Genomic DNA, 11336 nt, shown 5'->3' on the forward strand with positions numbered 1-11336 from the left:
GAACTGTACATAATAACTGATATTTTAGGTTAGGGACTATACATATTTATTAGTGTTTCGGGGTTTTTTTGTGTCCCTTGGGAGAGTTACAACTCGAAGACGGAATTCGGCAAGGACGCCTGTACTTGCAAAACAAACGGAGCTCCGAATGGTCGGAGGTTCGCCTCCGAAGATTAAGTTAGTAAGGAATCGGAGTAAAACGTGCGGAAAGTAAGTTATCTGCTCGGATTCCGGGCTCAGGTGTTCTCTGTTTTAGAGAGCAATAAATGCCTTAATGATTAAGACGTATAGTTCTAGGTGTCAAAATTGCAAGGTGCCCCAATAATTGGGGGAATCTCCCTATTTATAGAGTCCTAGGAAAACGTGCCCTACCCTAGAGTTTGATGACCTAGGGATTAGGGTAGTGCCGTTTTGCGGTGCCCCTTGGAATTGGGGCCTTAAAGACCGCCATCTCCAGGGGGCATATCTGAGTGACACGTGTCGTATATCTAGGAGTCCATTTGGACACCTCTCAGAGGGACACATGTCGCTCTCTTATTGGTCCACTTGGGGGTATTAAATACCCCAAATTATTTGCCCCTCACAGGGATGACGTGGCATGCCACGTGACGCCTGTGACAGATGTCGGCCCCTGATTTGCCGAAATTTTACTTTTAATGTTGAAGGGAATCTAGGGTTTTTACCCCATGTTTTCACCCTATCTATAAACAGAAGGTTGACTTCTCCTTAGATTCACACTTGCGTGAATCTTTGGGAGAATCTTGAATCTCTAACTTTCAAAGACTTTGACTTCTTCAGCATCCGACACTCGGCCAATCGTCCACCTGTTTCAGCAGACATAAAGAGCAAGCGCCTCTAGTACCTTCTTCTAAGGTAACCGCCTGATCCTTTCTTTACTTAATTTTTAAATTTGCATTTTTCTTTTTCAAAAATGGTTTCTCAAACGCATCCGGCACGACCTAGGTTAGCGATCCTTTCTTTACTAGGAGTGCCGAATGCTCGTTTGAGGACTCCCCTTTGAGTACATCTCCAAATCCGACAACGTCTGTGCCCCTGCTGGACACCATGGAAAGAACAAAGCAGACTACTCAGAGGTATAGGACGGATGGTACATGGTACCATTCAGAGAGCTCAACAGTCTACTCGGATGGCTCCATTAGGAGGCCTGTCTCCGAGGTTAGCCGAGACTCTCCTAGCAATATTAGTACTCCGAGCTGCTCAATTTTAAGGGAGTCGGTGATGAACAACAATCTCCTGGGCCGAGAGGACCGGTGCCTGATGTTGAGATGGGGGAGGACTCCGCTGGCACCAGTCGGCGGGCCCCCAGCTCCAAGGAAAACTCCAATGATGACTCTGCGTCATCATCTTCTGACAGCGCCTCCGTTAGCTCGGAGGAGACACGGTCCAAACTTGCAGACACCCGAGAATACCTCTTAGTAGAGAAGGGAAAGGGCTGGGAAGAGCCGTCTGCTTCGCGACGACAAGAACATGCTCTCTATTTTTTGCACGTCGCCGAAAGTAGGCGGAAAATAATGACAGCCGAACTCCCTAAATTTCTTTCCACCCATGACATGGGACATAGTTATCTGTTGTCCGTGCCAGATGGTGATGACACACTCACCTGGCCAGAGAGGGCCAGCTATGGTGAACAATGCTTTGGATGCTACGGGGCGTCCATTCAGGCTTGACTACGCTTCCCTCTCCATCCGTCCGTGGAGAGAATCTTGGACGGATACCAATTGGGTGTTTGGCAACTATCCCCAATTCTTAGGTTAATATATTGGGCTACATTGCCGCCTGTGAGATGCTGGAGGTGGAGCCCAGTTTCGAGGCGTTTGCTCATATGCATTACTTGAGCAAGACTCCACACGCAAGTGGGGTCGACTGGTTTATTCTGACCAACCAAAAGGGCTACATGATGACCCTGGGGAAGGAGAATAAATGGAAAAGGTGGAGGTCTAAGTTTTATATTGTCTCCTCCCCTAACTTTCAAAGAAACAAGCGGTACAACCGCTAGATTAAGGAGCCGTCCCTCCTTGCTGGGAAGAAAGCCCTGCCGCCTGTCCCAACACTAGTAGAAAAATATAAATAGGCAACCCCCTAATGGCACCGGTTCAGGCCAAACCGGTGCCAAAAACCGGCCTAAAAATGGGCGGGTTTTTAAACAAAGAGAAGTGGCACCGGTTCAGCTCAAACCGGTGCCAAAAATAAAAAGGGCACCGGTTTGAACCGGTGCCTTTACGAACCGGTTCTTTAATTATTAAAAAAAACCCGCCCATATAAAACCCCCACAAACCCTAAAATGCCAGCCCATTCTCTCATCTCCTCTCTCCTCTCCTCTTTCTCTCTCCTCCGCCTCTCTCTCCTCCGCCTCTTTCTCTCTCCTCTTTCCTTCTTGCTCACCATCTCCTTCCTCTTTCCTTCTTGCTCACCATCTCCTTCATTTCTTGATCATTCTGGATCTCCTCCTCTTTTGTATCACTAGAAGACCAAAAACAAATCGAAGACAACAACAAATCGAAGACCAAAAAACCGCCCATTTTAATCGATTTCTGGGTTTTTCGATTTGAATTTTTTTTTTTTCAATTTCAATTATTTCGATTTCTGGGTTTCTTTTTTCGATTTTGTTTTTCGATTTCAATTTTGATTGTGTTGTTTTCGATTTTGAATTCGTTTTTCGATTTCGATTTTGATTTTGTTTTTCAAGTTGCATGCGGTTTTGGGGTTTTATTTTCGTGATTTTTAGGTTTTTTCTTGGGTATTTTTTTTCCATTTCAATTCTCTTTTAATTGGTTTTTTTTTTTTTCCGATTTTCATTTTTTTTTCGATCTCTGGGTTTATTTTATTTTTGTTTTCAATTTGTTTTAATCAAATTTTTAAACAATTTTGATTTTGATTTTTTTTTTTTCTAATTTCAATTTTTTTTCCGAATATGAGGTCGAAGATGGCACGCATGCATCATCACTTGCTTTCTTGCTTGCTTGAAGTTTATTTTATTTTCTTGCATGCATCTGGGTTTATTTTATTTTTATCTTTTTTTCGTACAATTTTTTTTGTTTTCTGGATTTTTTTCGATTTCTTATTTTTTTATGGGTTTATTCGAATTTTGTCATATTTATTTTTTGGGTTTTTTTTAATCGAATTTAAATTTATTTATTTTCTGGTTTTTTTTAATCGAATTTAATTTTATTTATTTTCTGGTTTTAATTCTGTTTTAACTGATAGATGTTCTGGGTTTTTTTTTCTTTTCAACTGATTTTCTTTTTTTTTTTTCGATTTTCTGGATTTTTTTTTTGAATTTTTTTCCCAGCTTAATTAAATCATTTTAATCGATTTATTTTGGTTGTTTTAATTGGTACAGGTACATGGATTTAGATCTTAATATTCATTTAGATGTTGCATGGGTTTTTTTGAATGTGAAGTCGTAAATTTTTATTTTGATTTATATTGTAATTTTTTTTATATGTTGTAATTTTTTTATTTTGATTTATATGTTGTAATTTTTTTATTGATCTATATTGTATTTTTTTTTGATTATATATATATTGAATATATTTGATTATATTGATTGTGATGTGCCATTTATATTTTGTATTCTCATTTTATTTTAGTGTATTTAATTTTTAAGTTTAAAAAAAAATAATAATTTTTTGACACTTTTGGCACCGGTTAGCCGGTGCCAAAAGTGGTGAAGTAATTTTTTTTTTTTTGTAATTTTAGGCACCGGTTAACCAGTGCCAATTTCAAGTTTTGGCACCGGTTTGAACCGGTGCCTTTTTAAACCACTTTTTGGCACCCCCCACATTGGCACCGGTTCAAACCGGTGCCTTAGGCCGGGTTTGAACCGGTGCCAAATTCATTTTTTCACGTAGTGCAAGGCGAGCGTAGGAGGAGATTTTGGATCGGGGCCGAGGTTTTCTGTGGCCGTCCGAACCAATGAGGAGACGGGGGTTAAGGAGGTAACCCCCAGAGTTACATTTTCCAATTCGAGTGGCTCTCAGACGGGACATATTTGGCCGGTTGTGGCCTTAGCTCTGAGAAGCCGAGAGGTAGTAGGCCGCATGCATTTTCATTGCTTAACTGCCTATAGTGATTATTATTTTGTCTGAGTTTCTAACTCCTTTGATTTATTTGTGCAGACATAGAAATGTCGAAGGTTCCTCCTCACAAGAAGCCGGCTGTTAACCCTGCAACCTTCTATCGTTCGAACGTCTCGGGCAAGCGGACGAACGAGGAACAGCCGCTAAGCGGCACTCCCCAAGTGAAGGTCTCTTTCATTTTAAATTGTTTAAATTTTGCATGAGATCACAACAAACATGCGAACTCTTTTGCAGGGTGGCTCAACCAAGCCTGCTCCCCCTCAAGAGCCAAACCCCAAGTTGCGAAAGCATTCGGGTGGCGATATCGGCAAAAGTCGTAAGCACATCGCCCACAAACCAAAGAAGGGGACTGGCGCCTCCACCCCTATCTAGACACCAACGAAGCTAAATACTCATCAACGAGTATCAAAGAGTGGCAAGCCACTCAAGCCACTCACTACTACTCTCAGCTCATCAGCAGGCGGCAGCGATTTCGCCACAGGGGAGGAGAAGGGTAATACATTCAACCATTCTTCATTTATTTAATTAGATAACACTGAAAGCAACTTTCCATTCTAAGTTCTTACTTAGCTTATTTTGTGTGTTTTTACAGAGGTTCCAGCGAGGCCAACTGTCCTACAAATGGCCAAGCAGCTGCTTAGGATGCTTGATCCTGATAACAAGGCGTCTGTTAAAGGAGTCGAGACCCTCGATCTAGACGCCATTCTGGCGCTTCTTTGTGAGGTAAGACTTGTATCTTTTGACTTGAGTAATGATTTGGCCGAATGTTTTCTAATTTCTTCCTTTTGTTTTGGCAGAATGCAGTCTATGTTGCGTGTGATTGGTCTTAAAAAGCCACTCAACGACAAGAACAAAGAGGTAAAGGCAGCAAATGCTCGGGCCGCCTCTTCCTTAGACAAGGCTCAATTTAAGATTGTCCAAAATGAGATTTTGACACTTGATATGTTGTATTCCCAAGCGTCGGCCTATCTGCAAGTCCAGCAGAATTTGGATGCGGTGAAGCGACGGATCAAAGAGCTCCAAGATGAGGTTAAGGGCCTCAAGAAGAAGTTGGAGCCCCTCCAAGAGGTGCATAACAAAGCTGAGAGCCTCGAGGGCCAGGTAAAAAAACTCAAGGGTCGGCTGCAAAACTAGGAAACTAAGCTCAGGGCCAAGTATAGGTCCTTGGATGAGGAGGAGAAAACGGCTTTGGTTAAGCAATTGATGGAAGATAATGAAGCCATCATGTGTGCGGTCTGGGCAGAATTGCATCCGTCCACCGACTATCAGACTTGGAAAGACAAGTTTGATAAGGCAAATGACGAGTTTAATGCCCGACTCTTGCGGAAAGTAGAGAAGGCGGTGGCCAATGCAGGGAATGAGGGGTCCAACTCCTCAGATGATTCGTCCTCTAAGGACGAGGGGGATCAGGTGGAGGAGGAAGACAAAAAGGAAGAGCAGTCGCCAGTGGACAAGGCGGCTCCAATGCTGAGAAACTCCCCTGATATTTTAAGCTTTTAGGTATCTTTTCTGCGGCTGGATGGCCAAGTATTTTTCTTTTTTGGCCGAGCTTCGGTCGAGTAATCCAATGGGTTCCTCATCAAATATACTTAATTTTTCCATAACTTCCCAAAAGATTGACCGAGGTGTATCACAGGAAGCGGAGGACGCCAGTTTTGACATAGCATCCGCCTGATTGTTTTCAGATCTAGGCACTTAACTTAGTTGAAAGTCTTCAAGTGTCCCAACTTTAGCTTTGACCGCCTGCAAGTATTTGATAATGGCCGGATGAGTGGCCTAATAATCACCATGGTATTGGCTTATGACCAATTGGGAGTCAGAGCAGGTGTCGATCTTAGTTGCCCCTGCCGCCTTGCATAGTACTTACGAATGCCGGCTAGCAGAGCTTCACACTCGGCCTCATTATTTGAGACCTCGAACTTGAACCATAGTGCATATTCATATTTTTTTCCCCTCAGGGGACTGAAAAATTATGCCTGCACCACAACCGTTCATCGTGGAACTCCCGTCCGCATACACTTTCCAAACCTGATCAATATTATCTGGCTCAGCTGACCTTGTCATCTTGACAATAAAGTCGGCGAATGCTTGCCCCTTTATTGACTTCCTTGGTTCGAAAGTGATTTCCAATCCCTACAACTCAATAGCCCATTTAAGCATTCGGCAAGAAGATTCCAACGTCGTCATTGGCCACTTAATCTGTTTGTCAGTGTAGACCATAACCGGATGTGCCAAGAAGTAAGGTTTTAACTTCTTGACAGCCATGTAAAGGGCGAGGCTAAATTTTTCGACTATGTGGTACTAAAGCTCTGCGTTCCTAAGAACATGGCTAATAAAGTAGACCGAGCGCTGGATACCGTCTCTTTCAGCTAAGTGAACAACGCTAAGGGAATGATCTGAGACAGCCAGATACATATAGAACGTCTCTATGGATAGAGGGCTAACCAACCTTTGCAAAGAGTGCAGATATGCCTTTAGTTTTAAAAGGCCACCTCAACATCTTCCCCTATTTAAATCTAGTGTTTTTCCTGATCGCCTAGAAGAATTAGAGGCACTTGTCGCCTGACCGACTGCGGCATCTCCTAGAGCCGCCAGGCAACCTATTAGCTTTTGTACTTCCTTGATAGTGCGGGGTGACTGCATGTCAATTACCGCCTGTATTTTTTCAAGGTTGGCCTCTATTCCTCTTTGGTCAATCAGGAATCTGAAAAACTTCCCAGACTTAACACCAAAGACACACTTTTTTGGATTAAGCATGACCTTGTGTCGCCTGAGTGTGGCGAATGTTTCTCGGAGATCAGCAAGGTGATCCGCCTGCTTTTTGGATTTGACTATCATGTCATCAATATGCGCCTATACATTCCTCCCAATCTGATTAATGAAGACTGTATTAATCATTCGTTGGAAAGTAGCAGGCGCATTCTTCAAGCTAAACGACATCACATTATAACAAAATAACCCTTGATCAGTGACCGTATTTTCTTGATATTTTTTCCACAGGGGAATCTAATGGAAGCCTGAGTAGGAATCCATGAAGCTCATTAAGGCATGTTCGGCTGTAGAGTTGACCAGATTGTCAATCTTCGGATGTGGATAACTATCCTTTGGACATTGTTAGTTGAGACGACTAATAGAAGAGGGGGGGGGGGAATTGTATCGAGTTCCTAATGTCTACTTTTGCGGAATAATAAAAAATGCATATAGGAACTTGCAAGAACATACAGATTTTACGAGGAAACCTTCCAGGGCCCAACTGGAAGTAAAACCTACCTTAGGGATTTCAAACACACACACTTCACTATAATAGGGCTAACACCAAGTTACAACCTATTAAACACAGACCTTTTTTTCACAAGTTCCTCACTGGACTTGCTACTTGATAGGACCCTATCCTACCCAATCTAAGCACTACACTTAGATTCACTCGTACTGCCAAAGTACAAACTACTTATACCACCTAAGTACAAAACTAACAGCTTCACCTAGAAGCTTACACAAACTGTATGTAAAGTAAATAACAAACTCACCCAAATAACCCAACTAATACAAATTTATGACACCTAGTATATGATAGGCAAGCTATGCACGAAATCCGAAACTAATATGACAATTTAGAAGCTTGGTAACCTTACTCAATTAGCACTGTGATTTCTCCACGCATAAACTCACAAAAACCATTTTACTCTCTACTATTTATACAAGTATGACTCGTATAGAAAGTAGGTTTTCTCAAAGATAAATAAGTTAACTTAACTTATCTTTAAACACGGTTTTATGTAAATCAATATAGAAGAAAATCTTTTTCGGAAAATAAGATAGAAAATATATTTATTAAAAAGAATTATCTTTTTAACAAACCGATTTTAAGAAACAAACTCTTTAGAAAATATTTTCCTAAAATCTATCTTTTATATTTTCCATATTAATTAATTTACCAAGCCAACTTGCCACGCTTCTAATAAACTTCGTGCATTAACCTACTTAACATATTAACAATAATCTAGAAGATAAAAACCTTAACTACATTGAATTGCTACGCTGCGCCTTTGTACAGGTGAGTTACTTGGGCTCCAAGCTTACTAAGTTCCACCAGATATCTTAGGCTTGTTGTCTTCAAGTTCCTGTTAAGGAACTCAGTTCTTGTTAGAGAACTCTTCCTCTGTTTTGTTTAACTCTTTAAATAAAAATCTCTTCATGTCTTCTTAGTTCCAGTTACTTCTTCCATCACCATGATCAACTTCACCTAAACTAATCAAACACTTAAAAACCTTTATTAGTTGAGTTTTCTTTAGTTTAAGTTCCTCATCATCAAAACCTTTAAGCTTCAACAATTTCCCCCTTTTTGATGATGACAAACTTAAGCAAACTCTTAAAACAAGTTAAACAAAATAGAAGGGCGTATTTTTGTATTTTTTGATTTATTGACTAAAAATACGAAAACAAGAAAGCAAAGATAAACAATAAAAAAACATAAATAAGATTAAGAAATAAACTAAGCTACTTAGCATCATATCAGAGAAATTTATGATACTTTCTCAACTAGAACCCAGAACAACTTTCGCTTCCAAGTTTTCTTCTTCTTTTCCCCCTTTTGGCATTATCAAAAATTCTTGCTTTTCAAGTTTATTAAACATCTAGCCACAGCCCCACAAGCAATTCGTCGAGTGTTGGAAACTGAAGGCAACGCTGCTAACTTACCTTAAGCAAGTTCCACTTTCCTGCATAAGTGTTCAAAACATACAAATACACACAAGTATAGGCAAAGTTCCAACTATTCATTAAAAACCAAAAGATTTAACATCCTGCTGAACAATTTAAAAATATTACAGCCAAAATTAATTGTTCAAAAAATAAAACAGAAATTGAAATTGTTCATGACTTCAAAGTGAAATAGGCTAGGCTAATAAAAAGGTTGGAAAATAAGATTGCAGAGTTAATTCTTAAGAAACTCCATAATTTGTCTGCTATCTTCCTTCTCTTTAGCAGCAAAAGGGTCAAATCGTTCCTCAAGACTCCCAATCTGCTGCTGAAGCTGCAGTTTTTGATCCTTCAGAAGCTTGTGTTACTGCTGCACAGACTTTATTATCCTCTGAATGCTCTCAGCAGATTCTTTCACTTCCTTTTCATCCAACACCAACCTAACAGTCAATTTGGCCACCTGTCCATCCAGATCCCTGTCATCAATATTCAGCTCAACTGGCTTCTCCATACTGGTTTGAGGAGCAGAGCTTGTTGATAATCTCTTGCTCTTCCTCACAGGCTGCTCAGCTTCTTCCTTTTCTTTTCTTTTTCCTGTTTCTTTCTTCTTTTTACCCTTCTCTAGTTTCTGAATCTTCCCATTAACCATCTCCAAGCTAATTCCCAGTAGAGTTTTCTCATTTATCACATTTTCTGGTTTCTCCTCCAAACCTCCATACTTTCCCTTACTCCACAACTTTCAAAGACTGTGGACAGGATGGCTCCATATCCAACCTTGGTTTTACTTGGAACACAATGTGCCAAGTGCTGAAACATAAGTGAGGGAAAATTTATCTTTATTTTCTTTGATAGAAAAAAACCACAACCATGTCCATTAGGCATGCTTCCCCTTTCTTTGACGTACGAGGCAGAATGGTTTTCTTTACTAGATTGAACAACAACTTGTTCAATGGACTTAAGTCATTGTGACTCATAATGTTTTCCCCCCTTTTTCCTCCAAGAGCTTTAACTATGTCGTCACTCAAATGCTTTCCTACTTTTACACTTGCCTTCCCTTTGATGTAGGTCTCATATCCATCAATAGGAGTTTTCAAAATTTTGCTTAGGGTTTCAAAATTGAACTCAATTTTTACCCCATCAATTGCTCTAGATATAACTCCCCAATTTTGCTTCAAAATTCTGAGAAAACTCAGTCATAGCAATTGGGTACATGTAATTATTAGAGGCTTTAGACAACAAATATACCCAACCTTGGAACTTAATTAAATCTAGAAATTCTAGAAACCGGGCTTTTCTACACCAAGTCAAATCAATGCGATGACCTACAACATACCTTCCTGCTAATGATTCAAGTTCAGCTTGATCAATGATCACTTCATCTTCTTCCTTCTCAGAATTTTCTCCCTCCGAGTGCTCTAAAATTTCAACAAAATCCTCAACTTCTTGAATGTGTTCCTCAACTGTCTTTCTCTTCTCTTTTATCTCCTTTCACTCTTTCATTTTCTAAAGAACTGAGTCAGACGTGAATTCCTCTGATTCTGCAGGTTTAGGGTTTTGAGATGGAGAGGATAGGTCGGGTTTGGCTTGAGGTTCTTTGTAGGACACTAAGGAAATATATGTCACTTCTTCTTTTTCCTAATTTTGGAGGTTGTGAGAGCTTTCGGAGGAACTAATTGAAGTGATTATAACCATGGTTATGTCTTGAAGGGGTAGAAGTTTGTAGAAGGTTTTTCACAGTGGGTAATTTTTATTTGACAGTGATGATGTAAAGGTGGGTGAAGATTCCTTTTGTAGTAAATGAATCGGTGTGAAGGAAATTAAGGGTTTTTCACTCTTCAGTCATTAATTGAACAAAATCAATTAATATTTCAAATTTTAAATTAACAGGATGAATTTACCAAAATCCTTTTCTTTCCAAATTCATTTAAATTTAAAAAACTTTCTGAAAGTAAAACCACACAATTGGCACACGCTTTCTACACATGTGCAATGTACATAATTAATAACTTACACAGTTAAGGGTTTTAATGAACTTACCTCTAGTAAATAACAACGGTGACACTTCAGCTATGTTTAGCACACCAAGATTGTGCTCAATGCCTTTTGCTCTATTTACACTATTTTTTACTTTGCCATATCTTGGAACTTCAGAAGCAATCAATTCAGCTTGATCACCCCAAGTTCCAATCTCCATTTCTCAAATCTTTCTTTGCTAAAGGGCTTGGTTAGAATATCTGCAATTTGATTTTCAGTATGATAAAATTCTAACTTAATATTCCCTTGCTCCATATTATCTTTTAAAAAGTGATGCCTAATGTGGATATGTTTTACCTTTGAGTGTTGAACTGGATCCTTAGAAATACATATAGCACCGGTATTATCACAGTAAATAGGCACACATTCAAAAATAATAACAAAATCTCTAACCTGTTGCTTTATCCAAAGTACTTGTGATCAACATGCTGCTGCTGCCACGTACTCAGCCTCAGCTGTAGACATTGCAACTGTGTTTTGCTTCTTGGAACCCCAAGACACTAA

This window comes from Chenopodium quinoa, unplaced genomic scaffold (genome assembly GCF_001683475.1).
Source record: "Chenopodium quinoa cultivar QQ74 unplaced genomic scaffold, ASM168347v1, whole genome shotgun sequence".
NCBI lineage: Eukaryota > Viridiplantae > Streptophyta > Magnoliopsida > Caryophyllales > Amaranthaceae > Chenopodium > Chenopodium quinoa.